The 26,730-nt window shown below is 45.6% G+C and overlaps 1 protein-coding gene across 11 annotated transcripts in view; it reads right to left on the bottom strand.

The window, feature by feature from the left end:
* Positions 1-26,730, bottom strand: part of HHLA2 (HHLA2 member of B7 family) — a 162,744-nt gene that overhangs the window by 52,605 nt on the left and 83,409 nt on the right. The gene's annotated exons all lie outside the window — the stretch shown is intronic.

The raw sequence follows: 26,730 nt of genomic DNA, 5'->3' as shown, positions 1-26,730 counted from the left end.
CCATCATCCACGTCCGCTGCCCTGAGGCCATACTCCTCCCGTTGGGGGTTATACTACCCACGCTGCACAACTGTACCACCGGCCTCAGCGGTCTGCCCTGCAGCGGCGGTTTCGTGACCGCATTCAACGGGTGGCGTAGTCGAACAATATCACATCTGCCACTAAAAACATCGCCACTTAGTTTGACACCCTGGGCACGGACCGGGTCATCGCCACGAGGACTACCACCCCCAACGGATCCGGCTCCGGGTATTCCCCAAACATGGCCCAGGGGGCGCGTCAATACGTACTAATACGAATCTGCGCCCTGGGCCTTATGGACCAGGTATGAATTAGTACGCATCGGCGATTGCGCCCGCACACAGACTGTGCAGGCGGAATCGCCGCCGGGTGTCATCTGATTGTCACAGCTGACACCCGGTGCTATGTGCAGGGAGCGGTCCCACGCCGCTACCAGCACATTAACCCCCAAAATTCCTCGATTGAAGTCGATCGCAGGATTCCGGTGTCAAGAGGAGGTAAGCGCCGTTATTTACCTCCCCACCGGTGTCCCATGCTGTCTGTGGCCGGGTCCTGTGGTTGTCATGGTGACCCGGATGTCGCATGATGACATCCAGGTCACCTGATACCAGAAAGATACTTTGATCATGAGCAGTACACGATCACAGTATCTTCTGCCTGTGCAGCGCTGATAGGCTGTATAGCACAGGGATGGTGCTGCAACCCTATGCTATACAGGCGATCAGCCTGCAAAAAGTGAAAGTCCCATAGTGGAACAACATGTAAAATTTAAAAATAAATCAGAAAGTGAAAAAAAAACTAAATCCATCAATAAATAGTATTATGAAAAAAAACAAAAAAAACAATAAAAGTAATAAAAGTACACATATTTGGTATTGCCGAGTCCAGAACGACCTGACCTATAAAACTGTCCCACTAGTTAACCCTTTTAGTGAACACGTTAAAAAAAATAATAAAAAACGACGCAAAATACGATGCTTTATCATCATACCGCCAAACAAAAAATGGAATAAAATGCGATCAAAAAGACAAATGTAAATAAAAATGGTACCGCTGAAAATGTCATCTTGTCCCGCAAAAAAACAAGCTGCCATACAGCTCCATCAGCTAAAAAGTTAAAAAGTTATAGCTCTCAGAATAAAGCGATGCAAAAAATATTTTTTCTATAAAATAGTTTTTATTGTGTAAAAGCGCCAAAACATAAAAAACTATAAATGTGGTACCACTGTAAATGTACTGACCAGAAGAATAAAGCAGCCTTATCAATTTTACCACACACACGGAATGGTATAAAGTAAAAAAGCAAAAAACTATTCCTGAATTGTTGGATTTTGTTTATTCTGCCGTTGGCCGAAATATGGAAAAAATTACAGCTCTCAAAATATGGCGATGCAAAAACTAGTCTTTGCAAAAAAAAAGCGTCTTTTAGTGTGTGACAGCTGTCAATAATAAAAATCCGATGTAAATCTAGTATAGCTGTAATCGCACTTACCTGAAGAATAAAGTCGTCTAATCACTTATATGGCGCAAGGAAAGGTGTAAAAAATAAATGCTAGGGTTAGGGATGTGCTAGGGTTAGGGGTGTTCTAGGGTTAGGGTTGTGCTAGGGATAGGGTTGTGCTGGGGATAGAGTTGTGCTGGGGATAGGGTTGTGCTGGGGATAGGGTTGTGCTAGGGTTAGGGTTGTGTTGGGTTGGGATTTTTTCAAAAGTAAAGAAAAAAAAATACCGATATGGCGACTAGTGTTGAGCGCAAGTGCTCGCTACTTGAGTTTGCATCGGGTTCTTGGGTATGCACCGAGTATCGCGGGTGCTCAAGTCTCCGCCCCATATACTTCTCAGCCAAAAAAACCTGGCGGGGATTGCCTGCCATGCACGAGCGATCCCCGCATTTTTTTTGGGGGTGTCTAACAACCATGAAACATGCAGGACGGGCACTCGAGCATGTCACTCGAGCACCCGCGATACATGGTGCATACTTGAGTACCCGATGCAAAATCAAGTAGCGAGCACTTGCGCTCAAGACTAATGACAATTTATTTAATATGATGACCTAATGTTATCAAGTTCTATGTTGTACCACGGGGGTTCAAAATGTTCACTATACCCCTTGCTAAAATCCTTGAGGGGTCTAGTTTCCAAAATGGGGTCACTTGTGGGGGGTTTCCACTATTTAGGCGAATCAGGGGCTCTCCAAACGCGACATGACGTCCGCTCTCAATTCCAGCTAATTTTACATTCAAAAAGTCATACAGTGCTCCTTCCCTTCTGAACCCTGCCGTGCGCCCAAACAGTGTATTTTCCCCACATAAGGGGTATCGGTGTACTCAGGAGAAATTGCACAAAAGTTTTTTGGGGTCAATTTTCTCCTCTTATCGTTGTGAAAATAAAAAATTTGGGGCTAAAACATCATTTTTGTGGAAAAAGACATAGTTACTTACCGGTAATGGGATTTCTCAGAGACCATGACGGCACCACGGAGAGAGGGGATCCGCCCTTCAAGGACAGGAAACCTACAGATAAAAGGGCGGTACCTCTCTCCTGCATCAGTTGTTTACAGGGCATGAGAGGACCACCAGATTGGTAACACAAAATTTAACACTTTAAGAACTTATCAGAAACACCATGTGGCTACAAATAGGCAGCTAATAAGTGTGTGCACCCACATGTGAAGGGAGGGAATGTACGGGTGCCATCATGGGCTCTGAGAAATCCCGTTACCGGTAAGTAAGTACGTCTTTCTCCTTCCCTCATGACGGCACCACGGAGAGAATTACAGAGAAGTGAATCATTGGGGGGGGGCACAGCTTCCGGAACCCTTCTCCCGAAAGTAAGGTCTAAAGAAGAGGTTAAGTCTAGCCGGTAGTGATTGAAGAAAGTAGGGGGGAAGACCAGGTTGCCGCTCTACATATCTGCTCTATTGTGGCACTGGCCTTCTCCACCCAGGAGGCTGCCACCGCTCTTGTTGAGTGGGCCTTCAGTTTCTCCGGGGCAGCTTTCCCGTGTGAGGAGTATGATAGTGTGATGGCTTCCCTTATCCATCTGGCCAGAGTGCCCTTAGAAGCTTTTTTCCCCTTATGAGGATCCTGAAAGCAAACAAAGAGAGAACTATCCTCCCTACACTCTTGTGTTGCCTCTAGGTAACGGATTAGGCACCTCCTGACATCTAGCGTCTGCAAGTCTCTCTCTTTCTTGTTCCTAGGATTGGGGCAAAAAGAAGGGAGGGTGATTTCCTGAGACCTGTGGAATCTTGACACCACTTTTGGCAGGTTGGCAGGGTCAGTTCTCAGAGTAACCCTATCCTCCAAGATTTGTGTGAAGGGAGGGCCTGCAGATAGGGCCTGAATATCACTGACCCTACGTGCGGATGTGAGAGCTACTAAAAGCACTGTCTTGAGGGATAGGATTTTTAGGGACGCTCCTGACAAAGGTTCAAAAGGGGCCTTTGTTAAAGCTGAAAGGACCGAGTTTAAATCCCAAGGGGCAGTATTTTGAGAGGGGATGTGTCGGGATCTGGATGATGCCTTAATGAACCTGGATACCCATCTATCCCTGGCCAGATCAAAGTTGTATAGGGTTCCCAGCGCCGCAACTTGGACTTTCAAGGTACTCGTGGCCAGGCCCTGTTCCAAACCCCTCTGTAAGAATTCTAGGATAACTGTTAATGGAACCTCCCCTCTTAGCCTCGAACCTGAGACTGAAAGGAATTTCCTCCAAGTTTTCCCGTAAAGTTTGGTGGTCAAGGGTTTCCTACTTTGAAGTAGTGTGGTGATGAGATTTGGGGAAAATCCTTTGTCCTTCAGAAGAGCCCTTTCAAATTCCAGGCTGTCAAGTGTAAGTTTGATACCTGAGGATGAAGTACCGGACCCTGCGAAAGACGGTCCGGAAGCTCCGGAAGAACCCATGGGTCGGAGATTGACATCATCCTCAGCCAAGAAAACCACGCCCTCTTTGGCCAGAAGGGGGCTATTGTCGGGGTAAAAAGAGAATATATATTTTTGTAACTTTTATACTTTTGTAACTTTTATACGCTTTTTTGCTAATGTACTAACCACCATTTTGTGTCTTATAACAATAAGCTTTCCTTGCTACGTATTACTCAAATCGAAACTTAAACTAAGACAGTTCCAGTGTTGCCAAGACTTATTTCAGAGAAACGAAACAAGATTATAAGCTGACGGCTGCAATATCTGCCCAGAGACTGAGATAAGGAGATGTGGACCAATCAGGAGTGGCCAGACACTGGACTTTCATGGCTTACCCTGCTCCGGACAACCTCTTTCCCCTCCCATTATGTAGTGTATTTAGGTTTGTGTATGTAAGAATAAACACAGAACATTGCTGAGAACGTTGTCTGTAGTAGTCTTTTGAGCGTGCTCTGAGTTTGAACCAGCTTGTTGTCTGACTCATTCTTTGAATGGTTGACCCATGCTCATAGTTTGAATTTGGAGTGACTGGAGGACGAGTGGAATGTCATCACGACCCTCACAAATGGCGCTCAACGTGCGGCGTGGCTAGCGGTACGCCACCCTCCCGGACCCATATTGCTGATTTCCCTGGTGGTGACCGCGGTGGCTGAATTTGAGGCCTGATCAACCTCCATCGAACACGGTAAGTTGAGATGTATTTTATATGTCTCACTTGCCTGTGTGTCAGCCGCAGCGGTTCCTGTTGGGTTGTCAGGTTGGATCTGGGTGGGTGACCGGTCGAGTGGTGAGACCTCAGGCGTCCCGCACCACGTCCTGAACCAGCAAGTGTTAAAACGAGTGACGTCACATGCCTGCGCGTGCTCGTGTGAACACCATCTCCTCCTCCTCCTCCGGTCACTGAACTCTCTTTAGATAGCTGCCTCCCGTAACTGATAGTCGAGGTTTCAAAGCATTCCTGAATTGTAGTGTAAGGGAGAAAGAATCTGTGACGAATTGAGGAGTGCTCTTCGTCTAACACAGAAACTGCTGTAAAGTCAAGGTTAGGAAACAGTGTATTGAGGTGTCTCTACACTGTCGGGTGGTGCCGTGGTAGGAAAGGAGATAGATTGAGGTGTCTCTCTATCTCAACAGTGTATTGAGGTGTCTCTACACTGTCGGGTGGTGCCGTGGTAGGAAAGGAGATAGATTGAGGTGTCTCTATCTCAACAGTGTATTGAGGTGTCTCTACACTGTCGGGTGGTGCTGTGGTAGGAAAGGAGATAGATTGAGGTGTCTCTCTATCTCATCAGTGTATTGAGGTGTCTCTACACTGTCGGGTGGTGCTGTGGTAGGAAAGGAGATAGATTGAGGTGTCTCTCTATCTCATCAGTGTATTGAGGTGTGCTCTACACTGAGGAGTGGCGACCTGTGGACTGCACCAGTGATCTGAGTCGCGACAGATCATTGCATTCTATAAGAAAATGTTGCGTATATTCAAATTTGAAAGATCTCGTAAGTTGCGGAATGCTGCTGTGGGAGTTAAGCCAATTAGTGGAGTTACGGGAAGGCAAGAAGGCAAGAAGAATGTTAGGAATTTGTATAACATGATAAGCTTATCCAGTACAGGCAGGCTTTAGTTTTCAGTGTAGAAAGAATGTGTTACACAGAAATTGGGAAAGCTGGGTGAGGACTTCTGCACCAGGCTCAAGCACATCTTAGAGTAGCGAGTAATTTGAAGTCTGAAGGCTGGAAAGAGGTAGATGGTGTGGGGGGGACAGAGAATGCCGAGCCTTTGTTCGGATACATGAAAGCTGCAGACTGTGATTTGTTATGTGCCCCCAAAATGGCCGTTGCACCTTTGATGCCTGTCACTACACTGAGCCCTCAGCCACCGCCCTATAATGGTGCCAACAACAAATCACCGGAGGGGTGGACGTGTCGGGTGTGTGGAGAGCAAAACCCACCCTGGGCGGAGTTCTGCTGTGTCTGTGGGGTGGGCCGCCCATGGCACGATGCCCAGCCTGCCTCCAAGAACAATCCCACTTCCACTCCACCTCCTCCCTCCAACGGCCATCTTACTACACCTTTTCCTGCCTCCAAGAACAATCCCACTTCCACTCTAACTCCTCCCTCCCACGGCCATCTTGCTACACCTCTTACTTGTTGTGAAAAGCCCCAATCCGGCCTATATCCACTACTAGATCCGTCCGGTGCATATTACCAGCCACCAGCACAGGTGGAAAAGCCCGCAGTCCCAGAGCACCCATCTGAAACTAATGTGACAACGCTTCCCCTGTTTCCTATGGGAGTCACCCACAACCCTGGGGATATCCTCCTCAACTCCCCAGAATTTCAGGCCAGACTGCTCTCCCTCCGCCAACATACTGTTACTCAAGACGATACGGAGCCAGATGAGGGATGGGCTCAAGATACTCCAGCCCCCCCCTCCTTTACCCCATACGTCTCCTATGGCATCCTCCACCCCACATCCATTACCCGTACTCCGGCCCTTGCTCCAAGCAACTGCTGAAAGAACACCACCCCCCAGCCTCTCAGAAGTTTGGGACCCCTGCCGCTCCCGTAATCTAGTAGACCCATCAGGACGCCCTGTCACTCTGTCAATAGGCTATGGTGACATCCTTACACATCGGGTGGGGGCCATAGTCAACCCTGCAAACACCTGTATGAGCCATGTTGGAGGATTGGCTCGCAAAATTTCCCTTGCTGCTGGTTCTACTCTGGCTACAGAATGCCAGGCTCACTTAGCCGAAAACGGAGAGCTTTCACAAGGCCAGACCTTAGTCACCCGTGCGGGTAGACTGCCCGCTGATGTCATCATACATGCAGTGGGTCCTATTTATGACTCCCGGAACCCTGAAGAGTCACGTTCCACTCTCGCATCTACCATCCGTTCAGTACTCCTTCATGCAGGAAAATTGACTCATCAGGATATGCCCAGACGCACTTTAGCGATACCACTCATATCTTCTGGAATTTTCGGCTACCCACTCGGGCCGTGCATGGAGGAACACGTACTGGCCCTCAAGGAAGGCGTAGAGACCCTCCCTCATGGATTGGACTCGATACGCATTGTCTGTGTCCGTAGTCCAGCAGTTCATGTTGCTATGCCTTTGGCCCTTGAGCTACTAGTGGCAACATCCTCCCCGACACCGATTCCCAATGCGGTTCTGTTGCCTGAAGAATCCTCCCTAGCGGCCACCCCAAACACCACCAAGGAACAAGCGACGCTGCCCGGTCCTCAACAAGTTCCTGGACCTTTAGGGATGATTAAATATCAACCCTTTACCCCAGTACAAGTAGACACTCTGGTCTCAAAGCTTCCTGATCCCGATAAATCTCCCATGCAGTATGCTAGACGCTTGGACACAACCAGAGCCATTTATGGAGCAACCTGGGCTGATTTGGCAGGTATCACATCTGTGAAGGCCAAGGAATATTTCTTGCCTACTATCGAAAAGGCCATGGATTCCACAAAAGCAGGATCCCTTAGTACGTATGAATCCGGCCTAGAATACATGAAACAGTTAAAAGCCTGGGCTCAGGATCGCTTGTCAGATCAAGCTGGATCTGTACAAGATGTTCAACAAGACCCTGATGAATCAGTGGAAAGATATGCTGCAAGACTGAGCATGCAGTTTGAGGATCTCGGATACAGTCCTCACGTCAAGACGCAGGCCGCCCTGTTGGTTCAGGCCCTAGTAGATGGCCTACAAGACGCTCTCAGAGATGAAGTCCTGAGAGTACGGCCCGAGATTCGTTCTTCTTCTTTCAACGACGCGGTGGACATCGTTAAAGCTTTCCAAAAATCAATGCTAAAAATGGAAAAGGATACTAAGCCAAAGAAGAAAACCGCTCCTGCCATGGTATATCAAGCTCAAGAAAGTTACCCACCCCTTGGCAACCAACATGGAATCAAGTGGGTAATGGTTAAAGGCACAGGTGATGATACTCCTCCCACATATAGAAGACGAGACAGAAGAGATGACAAGGGACCATCCAGAAATAGAAGACAATCTCGTGATTCTGAAGGACGAATGTTGTGTTGGGAGTGTGGTAACCCTAATCACATTCTCAGAGACTGTCCAACCCGCAGACAGTACCATGACCGGTCGTTCCGTGACGGTCCACACAACCATGGACCTTCCCGTGAACCATCTCATCCACCCCAATGACGGCTCGGTCAACCAGTGTCCATTTTCCCGGCTACGCATCTCACGGCCGCCTGTGGGACTGTCACTTTACAGGTGGACCATCAACCACTGGAGTTCCTGGTGGACACTGGGGCGGCCACATCTGTCATTTCCTCTGCACAGCTCCCTCCTTCTGTATCCCTATCACCGGATACCCTCACCTGTGTTGGGGTGGAAGGCCAACATATTTCCTCTCCACTCACAGTCCCTGTGTCTGCAGGACCGTTCACTGGAGTACTCACAAGATTCTTGGTCTCTGAAACTTGCCCTGTCAACCTGTTGGGAGCCGATCTCTTAGAGCGGATGAAGGCAACAATTACCTTCGGAAACCATGGTATGGAGCTTCTTTTGCGGGACCCTCATTCCGAACAAGGGACTGAAGACCGCTGTGTTCTTAAAGCCTTCCCTCTCATGATGATGACCATACAACCTCACACTCTTCTTGATATCTCACAGTTCCCTCACTCTCTGTGGTCCAGTGGGCCAGAGGACGTCGGCCTCCTGCAGGTTCCCCCGGTCCGAGTACACCTCAAGCCTGGACACAGGTACCCACGGTTGCCACAATACCCCCTCAAGGCTGCACAAGAACAAAGCTTGGGTACCCAAATCGCTTCCCTCCTGGAATCAGGAGTCCTTGTCAGATGTGTATCTCCATGCAATACACCCCTCTTTCCTGTAAAAAAGAAAACCGTTCCGGGAGAGTCTCCAAGATACCAGTTGGTTCAGGATCTCAGAGCCGTCAATGCAGCTACCATTTTAGAAACTCCAGTGGTACCTAACCCAAACACCCTCTTGTCTCAGCTGCCTCCAACGGCCACCTTGTTTACGGTGTTAGATCTGGCCAACGCCTTCTTCAGTATACCCTTACATGAAGATTCGTGGTTTCTTTCTGCCTTCACCTTTCAAGGAGCACAGCTTACATGGACCAGGACTCCGCAAAGAGCCCAGAACTCTCCTAACCAATTCACTCATTCTATGAAGTCTATTCTGGAGCCATGGGTTCAAGAGAACCCTCAGGTCACCCTTCTACAGTATGTGGATGATCTTTTACTCTGTGGCACTGAAGAAAATTTGCCAGAGATGTCAGTATCCCTTCTCTGGTTTCTTCACTCAGCTAACTGTAAAGTCTCGAAAGGCAAAGTCCAATGGTGTCTGCCCAAGGTCATTTTCCTCGGACATTGTATATCACAAGGTGCTAGACATCTGACTGAAGAAAGAAAACAAGCCATCATGGATATCACCTTCCCAACCACCTATTCCGCTATGCAGACTTTCCTTGGCCTCATCACTTACTGCAGGCAATGGATCCCTGATGCCTCAAAGCTCATGCAACCTCTGTACGACTGTCTCAAGGATGAAGGCTCAGTTTGGCTTCATGCTGAAGATCCACGTGTTTCTCATCAACACAGACTATGTTTTGACCGCCTTAAACAGGCTGTTGTCTCTGCCCCGGCCTTGGGCTTACCAGACTATACTCAGCCATTTCACCTTTTTGTCTCGGAATCGGAAGGTCATGCCTCTGGAGTTCTAGCACAACGCTATGATCATAAGTATCGGCCTTTGGGCTACTACTCAGCCCGCCTGGACCCTGTCGCCCGAACTGCCCCCACGTGCCTTAAGGCGGTCCACGCTGCTCACATCCTCCTTGACAAGTCAGCTGATATCGTCCTTGGACATGATCTAGTTATACAGGCCGGCCATGATCTCTCAGCTGTTCTGCAACAAACATCTCCGAAACATCTAACCAACCAAAGACACCTGCGGCTGCAGTGTTCCCTATTGTTGCCCTCCAATATAACATTTGCCAGATGTCTGACTATCAATCCTGTCACTTTGCTTCCACCTTCTAGGGGGGAAGGTGAAGAGGGTGAAGGTCCATTGGTGGAACCTCATGATTGTATAAAAATTTTGCAGGAAGAGACTTCTGCTCCAGAGAATATGGTGGCACATCCGCTCGCAGACCCTCAAGGGAAGTTCCACACGGGATATGCTGTCACAACGGACCTAACAGTCCTCAAGGCTGAAGCTCTACCACCATACATGTCTGCACAAGAAGCTGAACTTGTGGCTCTCACAGAGGCCTGCCACCTGGCAGCAGGAACAAAGGCGAATATATATATATATACCGATTCCAGGTATGGACATGGAATTTGCAATGATTCTGGACTCTTGTGGAAGTCTAGAGGATTCATCACAGCTGCAGGTACACCAGTGAAACATGTCTCATGGATTAAGGCCCTAATGAAGGCCCTGGAACTACCCATTCAGGTTGCTGTTATCAAGGTCAAGGCTCATGGAAGACTAGAATCCAGAGAAGCCAGGGGCAACCACCTAGCTGACCAAGCAGCCAAGACTGCAGCAGTGGAGAATGTGTCATCAAAGTGGCAGGAAAAGGAAGAAGAGATGGGGGAAACCCTGCAAACCATAGCTGTGGCGCTCACTAGAGCAAGAGCCAAAGAACAGCCGGCGGAAGATCATACAAGTCCAGCGGAGACACGAGTGGAATCCAGGGGGGTCAGGATGCCTGAAGAAAAATTGTGTGAGGAACAAAGGAAGACCCCCCACTGAAGAAGTCAAGCAATGGAAAGCGGCAGGAGCTGTGCTGGCAGGTCGCAAAGATTCAAAGGTCAACTCGACTCTTTACCAAGTGGATGGGAAGTCTTGCTTGCCTGGACGCATGTACTCAGCTGTGGCAGCATGGGCTCACGGGCCTACACACAGAGGAAAGAATCAAGCCTTGGCATGTATCAAGAAACTGTATTTTGCACCCGGAATCTCTTCCACTGTGACTGCGTACTCAAAATCCTGCTCTGTCTGCGCTACCTGCAACCCAACGTGTACGGCACGGGTCCCTCTCCAACACCTGGCTAAACCAGACTACCCTTGGCAGAGAATACAAGTCGACCATATCCAAATGCCTAAAGCAGGAAAATAGGAGTACGTTTTGGTAGCCGTGGATATGTTCTCAGCCTGGCCCGAGGCCTACCCGGTTGTCAACATGACTGCTAAAGTCACAGCCAAGAAACTGATCACCGAAATTGCCTACAGATTTGGAGTTCCCCAAGTCATAGAATCGGATCAAGGACCAGCTTTCACACCAAATATCTACGAAGAACTCTGGAACATGTTGGGAACAGATTTGGGCCTCCACACTCCATACCATCCTGCCAGTTCAGGCAAAGTGGAGAGAATGAATTCCACACTCAAGACCCAGCTCTTGAAAATGACCTAAGATCATCCCCTCCCCTGGCCCGACCTACTCCCCATAGTATTGTATCATATCACACACACTCCTCAGGCCAAACATGGGCTGACTCCCTATAAAATTTTGTTTGGGACCCCACCCAAGATAGGAGAGATTAGGCCCCAAGAGTGATCTGAAACAGATGATAGAGTGGTAAAATTTGTGATTGCTTTGTCTAGAGAATTGACTAACACCCGCTCTCCAGTATCTGCTTCTCTCCCAGAATCTACAGGTGATGCAGTACATGATTTCATCCCAGGCGATCTAGTGTATGTGAAGAAGTTTGTCCGGAAAGACTGCCTCCAGCCGCAGTTCGAGGGACCGTACACTGTGCTTCTCACCACCCCGACGGCTCTGAAGCTTGAGGGCAAGAGCACCTGGATTCACGCCTCCCACTGCAAGAGAGACAGAACGAGTCTATAAAAGATGACTACCTTCTTCTATATCCTTTCCATATGCTTACTGTCTGTCCCAGGGTGGACAGCTACCACACAGGGGTAGATATCTCCTTCTTTTCAGGTTGGTTGGGAGGGCTCAAGGGATTCCTCCAACAAGTTTGTCTAGTAATGGGAGGTCTACTAGTATTGGGCCTGGTGGTGCTGTGCTGCATAGTCCCCTTATACAGGAAAAATATAACCAATGCTGTCCCAACCTCCGGGACCTTTCTGAATCAAGAGAAGATATGGAGAAATACACTCCTTTGAACAAGCCTGACCAGCCCCCCCATGACAAAGTCCAATTGAGAGATTTAGTTTAGGGACAGTTGGGAGAACTCCATGTGTCACCCAGGATAGGGCTCGATTGTCTGGGGGCGTCCCATAAGGGGGCAGCTTCTAAGATGATTGGGTGAAGAAATCCACCTCCCCTCTCCCCACACATGGACAGTCTCAAAGGCCCCGAAGCAAGGGAAAGCTTAGTGTTTAGGGGGGAATGTCGGGGTAAAAAGAGAATATATATTTTTGTAACTTTTATACTTTTGTAACTTTTATACGTTTTTTTGCTAATGTACTAACCACCATTTTGTGTCTTAGAACAATAAGCTTTCCTTGCTACGTATTACTCAAATCGAAACTTAAACTAAGACAGTTCCAGTGTTGCCAAGACTTATTTCAGAGAAACGAAACAAGATTATAAGCTGACGGCTGCAATATCTGCCCAGAGACTGAGATAAGGAGATGTGGACCAATCAGGAGTGGCCAGACACTGGACTTTCATGGCTTACCCCGCTCCGGACAACCTCTTTCCCCTCCCATTATGTAGTGTATTTAGGTTTGTGTATGTAGGAATAAACACAGAACATTGCTGAGAACGTTGTCTGTAGTAGTCTTTTGAGCGTGCTCTGAGTTTGAACCAGCTTGTTGTCTGACTCATTCTTTGAATGGTTGACCCATGCTCATAGTTTGAATTTGGAGTGACTGGAAGACGAGTGGAATGTCATCACGACCCTCACACTATCAAGATTATTCTTGCTTTCTCTTCCCTGATTTTCCTCAGAACAGCTGTAATCAGGGCAGTTGGAGGAAAAGCTTAAGCTAGAGGGTGACTCCATGGGATCATAAAGGCATCTAAAGCTATGGGGTTCCCTTTGGGGTCTAGAGAGCAGAATGAGTTTTTTTTCTTGTTCCGACTGTTGGCGAACATGTCTATGGAAGGACGTCCCCACATTTGTACAATCTGACGGAAAACTGGCTGATTTAACTCCCACTCGCCCTGTCTTAGCTGTGTCCGGCTCAGGAAGTCTGCCGTGCGATTTTCTATCCCTTTTATGTGTAGGGCTGATAGGGATTGTAAGTTTTCCTTGGCTAATTCAAAGATGACCTCCGTCGCTTGCATCAGAGAATGGTACTGGGTACCCCACTGGTGGTTCAGGTATGCTACTACTACTCGGTTGTCCGAGAACACCCTCACGTGGTGGCCTTGGAGTGTGTATGAATTCCCGGAGTGCAAACTCTACGGCTAGAAGCTGCTTCATGTTTGAGGAAACAGGCTTCAGATGTTCAGTCCAGACCCCCTGAGCTACAAGATTGTTGAGGTGAGCCCCCCAGCCCCCGCGGCTTGTGTCTGTGGTCAGGATTTGAGGTGTGGGGATTGCCCATGGAATACCCCGGGTTAGATTGTCTATCTTCCTCCACCACTCTAGGGAAAGTGTGATTTCTGCTGTTAGCGTTAGCTGCCCTTCTAAATGCCCTTTTAGAGATTTTTCTACCTTTAAGATTTCCCACTGCAGGGCCAGGAGCTGCTGGCCTTAGAGCAAGAAATCCGAGGACTGATAGGGAAAGCGGTCCTTCAGGAGGTCCCGACGGGGGAAAAAGGCGAAGGCTTCTACTATCCGCTACTCCTGAGGAAGAAACCAGATGGGACTTACAGGACGATTATAAATTTAAAAAAGCTGAACAGGCTTTTGAAGGTGGAAGCCTTCAAGATGGAGACAATAAAATCATCAGTGAAAATGCTGTTTCCCGATTGTTTCATGGCCGTTCTGGATTTAAAGGATGCCTATTATCACGTCCCCATACACAAAGATTACCAGAAATTCCTCAGAGTAGCAGTTCCCATAGGTGGAGTGGTCAAACATTATCAATACACAGCCCTCCCATTCGGAATCGCCATAGCCCCGAGGGTATTCACCAAAGTTATTGTGGAGATGATGGCACATCTAAGCGAACAGAACATCCCAGTCGTTCCATACCTGAACGACTTTCTGGTAATAGGCAGTTCCTTCCTGCACTGCAGAACCCATCTAGAAAAAGTCACGGATTCCTTGACACACTTAGGATGGCTTTTGAATCTGAAAAAATCCAAAACAGAGCCATGCCAGATACAGGAATATCTGGGCATCGTGTTGGATTCAAAAAGACAAGAGTGTCGTCTCCTCACAGAGAAAATTCACAAGATCATAGACCAAATATCGGGGGCAAGGAACCACCCGTCTATGACCCTACGGAAAGCCATGTCCCTTCTAGGCTCCCTGACTGCTTGTTTCCCGGCCATCCAATGGGCCCAAATACACTTACCAATCTGACGGAACAGAGGGTACCAGTTCAGAAGGTGGAGCCATCTTTGTAGACGAGGTCCTCCTTCCTGCTGAAGTGGAGTCTTTGCTGTGCTGCGACGATCTGCCAGAGCGCCCGCTTCCACTGTTAGCCCGTTCTCGGCGATCCTGGTGTCCCGTCTCTTCCCCTAGCTGGCAGCGGTGGTGGCGACTGAGGATGCAGCACTTGCACCTCAAGTAGCTCCTGGTCACTCATTCTCCAAGACAGCATCCAGGGCTTCAGAGAAGCATTTACTGGCACTACCAGCTGTCTTTTAAGGCTCTGGGATTCCCTCCCATAGCACCTGCGGGGTTCCGGTGCGCCCCTCCTCCCCTGCACCTGCGGGAGGACGCTCGCGCCTGTGCAGACTGGTTTCCCAGTCATGCTTTGCAGCGCTGTGTCATCAGGGGGCGCCCGGCGCACCAGCGCATGTGCGGCAGCACCCGAAAATTCTCAGATTGCCGCCGGGGAGCTCCGCGATCACACCTGCCGCAACTAGGTGGGTCCAGCGCAGCAAGCCTCAGCGGGCCCCGACAGGCACCGACTCCCTCTCTTACTCCCTTGGCACCCTCAAGATGCAATCGAGGGTAGCTGATGGTTGTTATGGTGGCATATTAGACTCAGCCATAAACAAGGTCTAACAGGCGTTATGTGCAGTGCAATGCATTAGACCAATTATCAGACAAGTAAAAATTAAAGCACCATCGAGGAACTAAGTAAAAACAGTTTAAAAATAATTGTAAAAAAAAAAAAAAAAACACCCCTACAGAATAAAGAATGGAAAAATATAAAAAAAATATTACACCAATAAATACTTATTTTTATGTAAATCCAAAAATAAACAAAAAAACTGTACGTTTTGCATCATTTAACCTTGATAGTGAACACTAAAAAAATAAATAAATTTGGAAATACTGTGTTTGCATCACTCTCCAAATAAAAAGTGGAATAAAATGCAATCAAAAAGTGGTATGTAACTAAAAATAGTATCCCTGAAAACATTATCTTATCATGTAAATAAAAAGCCCCCTTTCAGCTTCATCAGCACAAAAAAAGAGCTATAGCTCTTACAATTTGGCGATGCAAAAACAATAGAATTTTTATTGTGTAAAAGCAGCAAAACCTATATAAATGTAGTATTACTGTAATCATTGACCTGAAGAAAAACGCCGTCTTTTCACTTTTACCACACAGTATTTAAAAATAAAACTTTTTTTTGTTGTTTTTGGTCCATTCTTAGGGATGAGCGGACCGAAGTTCGGCTCAGATACCAGAACCCAAGCCCCATTAAAACGATGGAGACCCAAACTTTGGATCTGGAACAAAAATATCTCTCATAAAATAAAGGTGTAGCCCCCCTTTCCTTTGAGCTGGACATTACATTCATGTAGTTCCCCATGGCTGGGTGTCCATTAGCCGGGTCTCAGTCCTTCTCAGCCCTTATCCACGTGTATGTCACTTGACATAAGGTTTTAATATTAGAATAGAGGATAGGACCATCCCTAACAGCGAGTGTGAACGGAGCGTAAGTGCAAACGGAAGTAAGTGTGTGAAGAGGTATTTGGGAATCCTGCAGAAAAAAACTGTGTGAATTGCTGTGAGTTGTTGAATTGTGAACTGCTGAGTGCTTTTCTACCTGTTTAGTTTTATTGGGCTTTTTAAAACCTATTTTCTCTCTACAGGTTTACAGTCTTTTATTTTACTACCTGTGTATTTAAGGGTTAACTACATTGCACAAATCCTGAGGTGTAGCTATACTCACAAGGGGTTAATTAAGGGTGAGGGGTCATAATTAAGGGTTTATAAGGGGTAGCTGGTTGGGGCATCCAGTCCTTTGGAAGTGCATTGAGCTGTAGGTTGGATTGCTGCTAAAGGGTGGGGGGGGGGGCGACTCTTTAAATCTTCTTCCTTAGAGAGTGTGAACAAGCTGAGTGTGACCGGAGTGTAAGTGCAAACGGAAGTAAGTGTATGACTTGTTTTTCAGTGACTTTGGATTCAGGGAGTTTGGAAGGGAGGAATTTGGACTGAATTGCTGTCTGTTTTTATTAATTCTTTACATTTATTTTTACCTAACATTTCTGTCTAGTGCAATCCCCATTAGGAAATTAGCTCCATTATTGACAATGCTATCCAGTGTACATCTTGCCACATGTATGCAATCCTTGAACAGCCAGTCATGGGTGCATACTGCTGTGCAGGATGTGTGCATGTTGTGGGTTTGGAAGCCCAGGTACTGGATCTAAATGAGCAGCTGACAACACTGAGATCCATTGACAATATGGAAAGGAGTCTGCTGCTCACTGAGCAGCTGCTCACTGGGGTAGATGTGGGGGAGGGTGGTAGTAGCGAGCCGCAGGACAGTGAGGCAGCTAGCTGGGTGACAGTTAGAAGGGGGGGTAGAGGGAAGAGTGCCAGAGAGGCTAGTCCTGATCTGGCACACCCCAATATGTTTTCAAAGTTGGCAGATGAGGGGGGGTGTCGGTACAGGGTTAGCACTGCTGCAGCAAGGCATGTCTTCTGAAAGCCGGAGGAGTGTCAGCTCCAGTAAGGGGGGAAATAGGAGAGCACGGCAGGCCAGGCAGGTGCTGGTAGTGGGGGACTCAATTATTAGGGGAACAGATAGGGCAATCTGTCACAAAGACAGGGATCGTCGTACAGTGTGCTGCCTACCTGGCGCTCGAGTCCGGCACATCGCTGATCGGGTTGACAGATTACTGGGAGGGGCTGGTGAGGACCCAGCGGTCATGGTGCACATTGGCACAAATGACAAAGTTAGAGGTAGGTGTAAGGTCCTTAAAGATGATTTCAAGGAATTAGGCTGCAAGCTTAAAGCAAGGACCTCCAAGGTGGTATTCTCTGAAATACTACCTGTACCACGTGCCACGCCAGAGAGGCAACGGGAGATTAGGGAGATAAATAAGTGGCTCAGGAACTGGTGTAGGAAGGGGTTTGGGTTCCTGGAGAAGTGGGCCGACTTCTCAGTTGGCTACAGATTCTACGCTAGGGACGGGCTGCACCTCAATGGGGAGGGTGTAGCTGTGCTGAGGGAGAAAATGGCTAGAAGGTTGGAGGAGTGTTTAAACTATGGATTTGAGGGGAGGGTATTCATTTTATAGGTGGGGAAGATAGTGCAGATAGTGACCTGGACACAAATAAAGAAATTGGGGGTGGGGTTAGAACAGTCAATATAGTAAGAAGGAATAGAGGTACAGAGAGATACATAAAATGCATGTACACTAATGCCAGAAGCCTCACCAACAAAATGGAGGAATTAGAATTAATTTTGTTGGAAAATAATTATGACATGGTGGGGATATCTGAGACATGGTGGGGATATCTGAGACATAGCTGGACAGTTAATTTACAGGGCTATAATCTGTTCAGAAATGACCGTACAAACAAGCGAGGGGGGGGGGGTGTTTATATGTAAAATCATCCTTAAAACCCATCTTACGTGAGAATATATGTGAATATAATGAAAATGTAGAGTCCCTGTGGGTGGAGATAAGGGGAGGGGGAAAAAATAATAAATTACTGATAGGGGTTTGTTTTAAGTCTCCAAAAATAATGGAAGCAGCGGAGAATATCCTCATAAAGCAAATAGATGAAGCAGCGACTCAAGGAGAAGTCATTATTATGGGGGACTTTAACTACCCTGAAATACATTGGGGAATAGAAACCTGCAGTTCAAGCAAAGGTAATAGGTTTTTGACAACTATGAGAGACAATTACCTTTCACAACTGGTTCAGGACCCAACAAGAAGGGGGGCACTGCTAGACCTAATATTAACCAACAGGCCAGACTTCATATCAAATATACGAGTTGGGGGTCACTTGGGTAATAGTGATCACAAAATAATAAGTTTTCATGTATCTTTTAATAAGATGTGTAGTAGAGGGGTTGTGAAGTATGGACTGGCTCTCCATGGTGATAATGATATTTTTATCTATGTAGGACCCCCTCCCCGCTTAAGCACTATATATTTCTGCCTAAACTGGTTTAACATATACAGAATCCACCTCATATAGGAATGTGTCCAGGGATGTGTCCATGCATGATGATGACAAGACAACACCAGAGCCAGATGAACTGCTTTGTTGTTGTTCCTAATATGGGCAAAGGACTGAACTCTGGGTTGTGATTGGGTGATGGGAACTAGGAAGGAATGTCTGTAAACCTATATAACATGCCTATGCAATACAAGGGTTAGGGATTTCCACAGAGATCCTCCCAAACTGAGACCTGTCTCTGTCTGGTTCCTTATTGTCTGCTCAAGCCTAAAATATCTGGAAACCACCTTGATGACCTTGAGGACCCACTTGAGGTCCCCCCCAACAGGATTACAAGGACACTAAACTTTAGGAAGGCGAATTTCCAACGGTTGAGAGATGATCTAAGTGCAATAAACTGGGACGATATCCTGAGACATAAAACTACACAAAGCAAATGGGAGACATTTATTAGCATCCTGAATAGGACCTGTGCACAATATATACCCTATGGGAATAAACATGCTAGAAATAGGAGGAAACCACTATGGCTAAATAGAGCTGTAAGGGGCGCAATAAGTGACAAAAAGAAAGCATTTAGAGAACTAAAGCAAGTAGGTAGTGATGAGGCATTAAATAAATACAGAAAATTAAATAAATTCTGTAAAAAACAAATCAAGGCAGCAAAGATTGAGACAGAGAGACTCATTGCCAGAGAAAGTAAAAATAATCCCAAAATACTCTTTAACTACATAAATAGTAAAAAACTAAAAAATGATAGTGTTGGCCCCCTTAAGAATAGTCTGGGTGAAATGGTGGATGAGGATGAGGAAAAAGCCAATATGCTAAATGATTTTTTTTCAACCATATTTACACAAGAAAATCGCATGACAGAAAACATGATTAGTGATGACAAAAATTCTCCATTAAATGTCACTTGCTTAACCCAGCAGGAAGTACGGCGGCGTCTAAAAATCACTAAAGTTGACAAATCCCCAGGCGTGGATGGGATACACCCGCGAGTACTGCAGGAATTAAGTAACGTCATAGATAGACCATTATTTTTAATCTTTAAAGATTCCATAATGACATGGTCTGTACCAAGGACTGGCGTATATCAAATGTGGTGCCAATATTCAAAAAGGGGACAAAAAACGAACTTGGAAATTATAGGCCAGTAAGCTTAACCTCTACTGTGGGTAAAATTCTGGAGGGTTTCCTAAGAGATGCTATACTAGAGGAATAACCTCATGACCCAATATCAACATGGGTTTACGAGGGACTGTTCCTGTCAAACTAATCTGATCAGCTTTTATGAGGAGGCAAGTTCCGGACTGGACCAATGAAATGCAGTGGATGTTGTGTATATGGACTTTTCAAAAGCTTTTGATACGGTTCCACACAAAAGGTTGATACATAAAATGAGAACAATGGGGATAGGGGAAAATATATGTATGTGGGTTAAGAACTGGCTCAGTGATAGGAAACAAAGGGTGGTTATTAATGGAACACACTCAGACTGGGTCTCAGTTAACAGTGGGGTACCACAGGGGTCAGTATTGGGCCCCCTTCTTTTTAACATATTTATTAATGACCTTGTAGGGGGCATACAGAGTAATATTTCAATATTTGCAGATGACACTAAACTCTGCAGGATAATCAATACAGAGGAGGACAATTTTATATTACTGGAGGATCTATGTAAACTAGAAGCTTGGGCTGATAAATGGCAAATGAGCTTTAATGGGGATAAATGTAAGGTAATGCACTTGAGCAGAGGAAATAAAATGTATAATTACATGCTTAATTGTAAAACACTGGGCAAACCTGTAACTGAAAAAGACCTGGGTATATTGGTGGACGACAAGCTCACGTTTGGTGGCCAGTGTCAGGCAGCTGCAGCAAAGGCAAATAAAATAATGGGATTAAAAGAGGCATAGATGCTCATGAGGAGAACATAATTTTACCTCTATACAAGTCACTAGTGCGACCACACTTAGAATACTGTGCACAGTTCTGGTCTCCGGTGTATAAGAAAGACATAGCTGAACTAGAGCGGGTGCAGAGAAGAGCGACCAAGGTTATTATAGGACTGGGGTTCTGCAATACCAAGACAGGTTATTACACTTGGGGTTATTTTCTTTGGAAAAATGAAGGCTTAGGGGTGATCTTATTACTATGTACAAGTATATGAGGGGACAGTACAAAGACCTTTCTACTGATCTTTTTACTCTGAGGCCTGAGACGGGGGACAAGGGGGAATCTTCTACATCTGGAAGAAAGAAGGTTTAATCATAATCACAGACGCGGATTCTTTACTGTAAGAGCAGTGAGACTATGGAACTCTCTGCCGCATGATGTTGTAATGAGTGATTCACTACTAAAATTTAAGAAGGGCATGTGTGGCGCCCCTGAGGTTTCAATCGCCACAGGGGTACTGCACCTCAGTTTGAGGTGTGGTATCTCCTCTTCGAGGTAAGGATGGAGCATTTCTCAGGACCCCACTTCACCACTCAACACTACACCACTCCTGTCCTGTAGGGGGCCTAAATGCACCAGGGTGCTGCCCCGGCCCGGGATAGAGGAGATGGGGGGAACCAAAGATAGGGGTAACCATGTAGTGGGTGAGGGTGGAGGACACACTTTTAGGCAACACTTATTCATTCATATTTAATCTTCGGCCATCTTAGGTTCAAGGTCTTTCATTGTGATCTCCGTCTGTGATTGTGGTCTTCTGCCAGAGTCCAGCAAAGGTCTGCATTGGACTGGAGATACACGGTCCTCGTACTCTGGCCTTGAGGCGAGGAGCGGGTCAGAGTTAACCACTGTCTGGCCTAGTCAGAGGGATTCCTGCTGCAAGAGGGGTGACCGGCCCCCGATATCTGACTTTGCTACTACACGTCTCAGTCAGAAAAGCCCGGAGACTTAGTGGATCCCAGGAGGGATACGGACAGAGCGGCATACGCCACCTGTATCTCTCTACCTGAGTTTATCCAGTGGGACCCGGCCTTACACCTTGTTCTAACCACACAAACAGTCAGGTGAAGACTTAGTGGGAGAACTTACCAAGGAGAGGAACACACTCCAGAGGGGTCTCGACAGGTGCTCCTGATCTACCTGGGAAGTGCTGATCCCCCCTTCCTGGTGGCCGCAGTACGCCGTGAGGAGCAGAAGGAAGCTTTGCGGCTAAAGTCCATCTTAATGTGAGTAAAAACCTTGGATGACTTCACACCCCACATCAGCCTGTTATTTCCTGCGCGGCACTGCACCCACCATTCCTCCTCACACTGCCCTGAGGCCTGCTCCGCCTGCGGGGAGCCGTCCCACCTTAGCTGTCTGTAACACCGGCCTTAGTGGACTGAAGCAGCACTGGTGCTCATCACCGGAAACCGTAGGTGGAGTAGTTGGAAAATACCACTCAACCCTGAAAGCCCATTAAATCTTTTATGTGACCGCCCTGGGCACGGACCGGGTCCGGGCCATGACTGCCTCCCCCGCTACCCCTTACACCGACCCGGCTCCGAGTAACTCCATCTCCCAGGGAGGTCTGAGAGCATCACACATGGATGCCTTTCTTGAAAAGTATAATATTACAGGTTATATACACTAGATTCCTTGATAGGGCGTTGATCCAGGGAACTAGTCTGATTGTCGTACGGCGTCAGGAAGGAATTTTTTCCCCCAATGTGGAGCTTAGTGTTTGCCACATGTTTTTTTTTTGCCTTCCTCTGGATCAACATGGCTATGGGTTGAACTAGATGGACTTAGTCTTCCTTCAACCTTAAAAACTATGTTACTATATTACTAATAGGGTCACCATGACACGGTGGGATGGCTTTTACATTTTTTTGATCAAAATTATGTTAACTAAGCACCCTATATTATTTGTATTCACTATTGCTGTTTATTTCTTTACTGCAGGGTATTTGCTTATTATGTTTTTATCTTGATTTTTTTCTGTTTAGTGGCCATGTGTGAACATGTGCTTACACGGCACACCAACTTCTATTCCAGTTCATCTCTTTAGGTTTTCTGTTTCAGTTTTTTTGCACCCTGTGCAAATAAAGGTGTAGCCTCCTTTTTTTTCAGCTGGACATTACATTCATGTAGTTCCCTATGGCTGCATATCCACTAGCTGGGTCTCAGTCCTTCTCAGCCCTTATCCACATGCACGTCACTTGAAAAATATTATTTACTGCATGGTATTTGCTTATTATGTTTTATCTTGACTTTTGACTTTTTTTCATTAGTTGATATTCATTAAATTTAAATTGAAAATTACTTTTGTCAGTTTCAAGTTATTTCAGTGACCATTGTAGATTTTTCTTACTTTAACAGAAGTTTCACGCAAGGTGTTGGAAAGACTTAGTGCAACACAAAGGGAAGAGGGAAAGGAAGCCCAGACTTTGGGGAAAGGGGAAAGTGGAGACCTCCTAGCTGATAGAATATCACCCTGTCTCCCCTAACATCCTTATATTGGCTCTTCGCCAATCACCACACGCGTTCCTCGCCCTGTCTTTCCCTGGCGTTTGGCTAAGGCTAGGGAAGGCAGGAGATGAGCACTAGTCGATCCCCACTGAACACTAAAGACAACAAGGGAAGACAAACAGGGGGAAATTGCTTAGCTTTAGACAACCCCAGATAAATGCGCACACATCCTCAAGCACCAGAGAGGAAGTAGTACTGCTCTTTCTAAAGCCTTCACAAGGAGTAATCAATATCGCGGGCATCTCCCTCTGGAACACAGCAGGTATTTATACACCCAGGCCAGGGTGTTAATTAGCCAGAGGAAGGTAGCTGCTGGGTCCTAGAGACAGCCTCTATGAAGGCGTCTGCAATGCCAAACGTAGAGATCTCCTGCCACCCACCGCAGGGCGACTGTCACTTCTGACACACCCGTGACAAGAAGGGGACCAACAATTTTGTCCATGTCTGTAGACCAGAGGTGTAAAATTTCCAAATTGGGGGCACTTGAAGGGGGTTTCTATTCTTCTGGCATTTAGTGGCTCTGTAGATAGAGTCTGCAAACTATTCTAGGAAAATATAAGCTCCAAAAGTCAAATAGCATTAACCTTCTCTGAGCCTGCCATGTGGCCAAATAGTACTGTATAATCACATATGGAGTATTGCCATGTTCAGCATTTTAGTGGTAAAATTTTAATTATTTTCTCTTTACCGCCAAATGGTATAAATTTCTGTGAATAACCTGTGGTGTCAATATGCTCACTGCACTCCTAGTTCCTAGATGAATTCATTAAGGGGTGTAGTTTGTAAAATGAGGTCACTTATGAGGTCACTTTTGGGAGGATTCAACTGTTGTGGCACCTCAGGGTCTTTGCCAATGTGACATGGCACCCACAAACCATTCCAGAAAATTTCACACTCCAATGTGGCACTCCTTCCCTTCTAAACTTTGCCCCGTGCCTGAAAAGTAGTTTCTGACCACATATGGGGTATTGGCATACTCAGGAGAAATTGCCTAACAAATTATGTTGTCCAGATTATCCTATTAGTCCTTTTGAAAATTAAAAAAAATATAACTTTTCATTTTCACAGCCCATTGTTATAAAGTTCTGAGAAACACCTGTGTGTTTAAAATGCTCACTAAGCCCCTAAAAGAATTCTTCAAGAGGTGTAGTTTCTGAAATTGGGTTACTTGTGGGGGTTTCTGCTGTTCTGGAACCTTGTCGGCTCTCAAAATGCCAAATTTCCACAGCGCAATGTTATACAATTCCAGTAATCACTTGTGATTTTAAAATGCTCACTACACCCTTAGATGAATTCCTTGAGAGGTGCCGTTTCCAAAATGGGGTCACATGGTGTCCCACAATCTATTCTAGCAAATATTGTGCTCAATAAGTCAAATTGAGTTCCTTCTTTTATGAGCCCTGCGATGTGCTCAAACAAGAATTTCTGACCAAATATGGGAAATCCGAGTACTCTGGAGAAGATGGACCCACAATCTATTGTGCCATATCTCTTGTTGCCATTGTGAAAATGTGAAATTTAGGGCCAATGCAACATTTTTTGTGGTAAAAAGAACATCATATTTAAGTTTCATGTTCCAATTATATAAAATTCTGTAAATCACCTCTAAGTTTAAGACGATTATCAAACCCATCAATGAATTTCTTGAGGTGTGTAGCTTCCAAATTGGGGTCAAGTGTGTGGAATTCTGCTTGTTTTGCACCTCTGGGGATCTGCAAATGCCACATGACATCCACAATCTATTCCAGCCAAATTTACACTCAAAAAATGATACAGTGCTTCTTCTTTTCCGAGTCCTGCCATGTGCCCAAACATTAATTTCCAACCACATATAGGGGTGTGATGAACATTTTTAACCCACAGGTATTTCACAGAATTTGAAAACATTTGAACATGAAAAATTCCTTTTTTTACCACAAAAATGTTGCTTTAGTTCCAAGTTTTTCATTTACACAAAGGGTAACAGGAGAAAATGGACCACCCAATTTGTTGTACAATTTTCCTGAGTAAACAAATGCCCCATATGTGGGGACTTTTTTTGTGCATTGTGTTGAAACTTTTATTGGTGGCATGTTGGGGTAGAGAACATTTTGTGTCAGTTCACATTTATCCTGAGCTCTACAATGAGCACTTCCATCATAACTTTCTGAAATACATGATTCAGATGAAACATCTGACAAATCCTTTCACTATGATAAGGCAGCAGAGTTACTCCGGATTCAATTAGGCCTATGTTCAGCGGTGTCTGGCTTTTCAGAGGTGCACAAAACTGTAGCTGACTATGCTTTTTTGCATGCGTAAAAAGACTCCAACAAAGATGAACATCGCAGGATCATATGCCAGACAGAGTCCAAAATGACTCCATCTGCTTCATTATAGGAAATGTTCTGTTGGGGATTTTATATGAATCACATATTTCAGAGATTTACAGGAAAACCCCGACGCAAGTGCTCAGTGTAGAGCGCATGATAAATGTGAAGAGCCGGAGATCACCTTTCACTTCACAGCTTATATACCTGCATGATCGTCATGACGTAACTGTATGTCAATTTGAGGGAACCCCTTCCCAATCATGACGTACTGTTACATCATATGTTGGGAAAGAATTAAGACCCTAAAATTTAATATTTCGAAAATTGATAATTTTTAAAAATTTGTCAAATTTTATATATTTTTTATAAATAAATGCCAATTATGTAAACCTAAATTTAGTACTATCATGAAGTTAAACGTGTCACAGATTATTTTAAATAAATAAAAAGAGATAAGAGAAACTGTATGAAACATGGAGCACCTCTAATTGAGGGACACTATAAATGCCTTGGCAAAAGACCATCAAATAAACTACATAGCAAAGCATTGAAAAAATAGAAGGATAGTATTATAATGCCGGTGCATATGGATGAAAGGATCCCTCCCATTAAAGTATTAACTAGCCAAAGTCTTAATATAAGGATAATTTCATTAAACCTATCAGTAATGTTATATTCAGTGTAAATGTTCTAAATACCTTTGATAGGGAAATCACTGCTGCTAGGGATATGTCAGAGTGCGTGTTCCTGGCTATTGTTTTTTATTTATTTACAATAAACTTTGTTATTTTAATACTACTTCATAGATCTCCTTATCTCTTTGTGACTAAAATTGTATTTATATATTATTTATTTTACTCACTTATATAGTGCCATTAAAGGGGTATTCCCACCTCCAAGATCCTATCCCAATATGTAGTAGGTGTAATAATAATAATATTATCAAATACCTCCAATTAGAAATGTAGTATAGTATTTCTGATTCACTATCTCTCTTTCCTCATGTGCAGGCATCGCAGGACCTTAGGCATCCATGGTTACGACCACTAGCAGCTAGCTAACTAACTGTGACTTTATCAGTGGACGTAACCATGGATACCTAAGGTCCTGCGATGCCCTGCACATGAGGAAAGAGAGATAGCAAATCAGAAAAACTATACTACATTTCTAATTGGAGGTATATGCTAATATTATTATTACACCTTCTACATATTGGGATAGGACCTTGGAGATGGGAATACCCCTTTAATTCCACAGCGCTTTACAGACATGATCATCACTGTCCTCATTGGGGCTCACAATCTACATTTCCTATCAGTATGTCTTTGGAGAGTGGGAGGAAATCGGAGAACCCAGAGGAAACCCACAAGCACTGTTAGAAGATACAAACTCCTTGCAGATGTTGTTCTTGGTCCCAGGACCCCAGGGCTTCAAAGCAACAGTGCTAACCACTGAGCCACTGTGCTGTCCTGTTTTTTTATGAATGCAATATATGCAAAGTCATAGTTTTTTATTCATTTTGTTT

The sequence above is a fragment of the Phyllobates terribilis genome, unplaced genomic scaffold (assembly GCF_046119375.1).
Source record: "Phyllobates terribilis strain yellow unplaced genomic scaffold, ASM4611937v1 Scaffold_2__4_contigs__length_985480577, whole genome shotgun sequence".
In the NCBI taxonomy this organism is placed as follows: domain Eukaryota; kingdom Metazoa; phylum Chordata; class Amphibia; order Anura; family Dendrobatidae; genus Phyllobates; species Phyllobates terribilis.
Note: the sequence above shows the minus strand (reverse complement) of the source record. Positions and strands in the feature narration are given on the sequence as shown.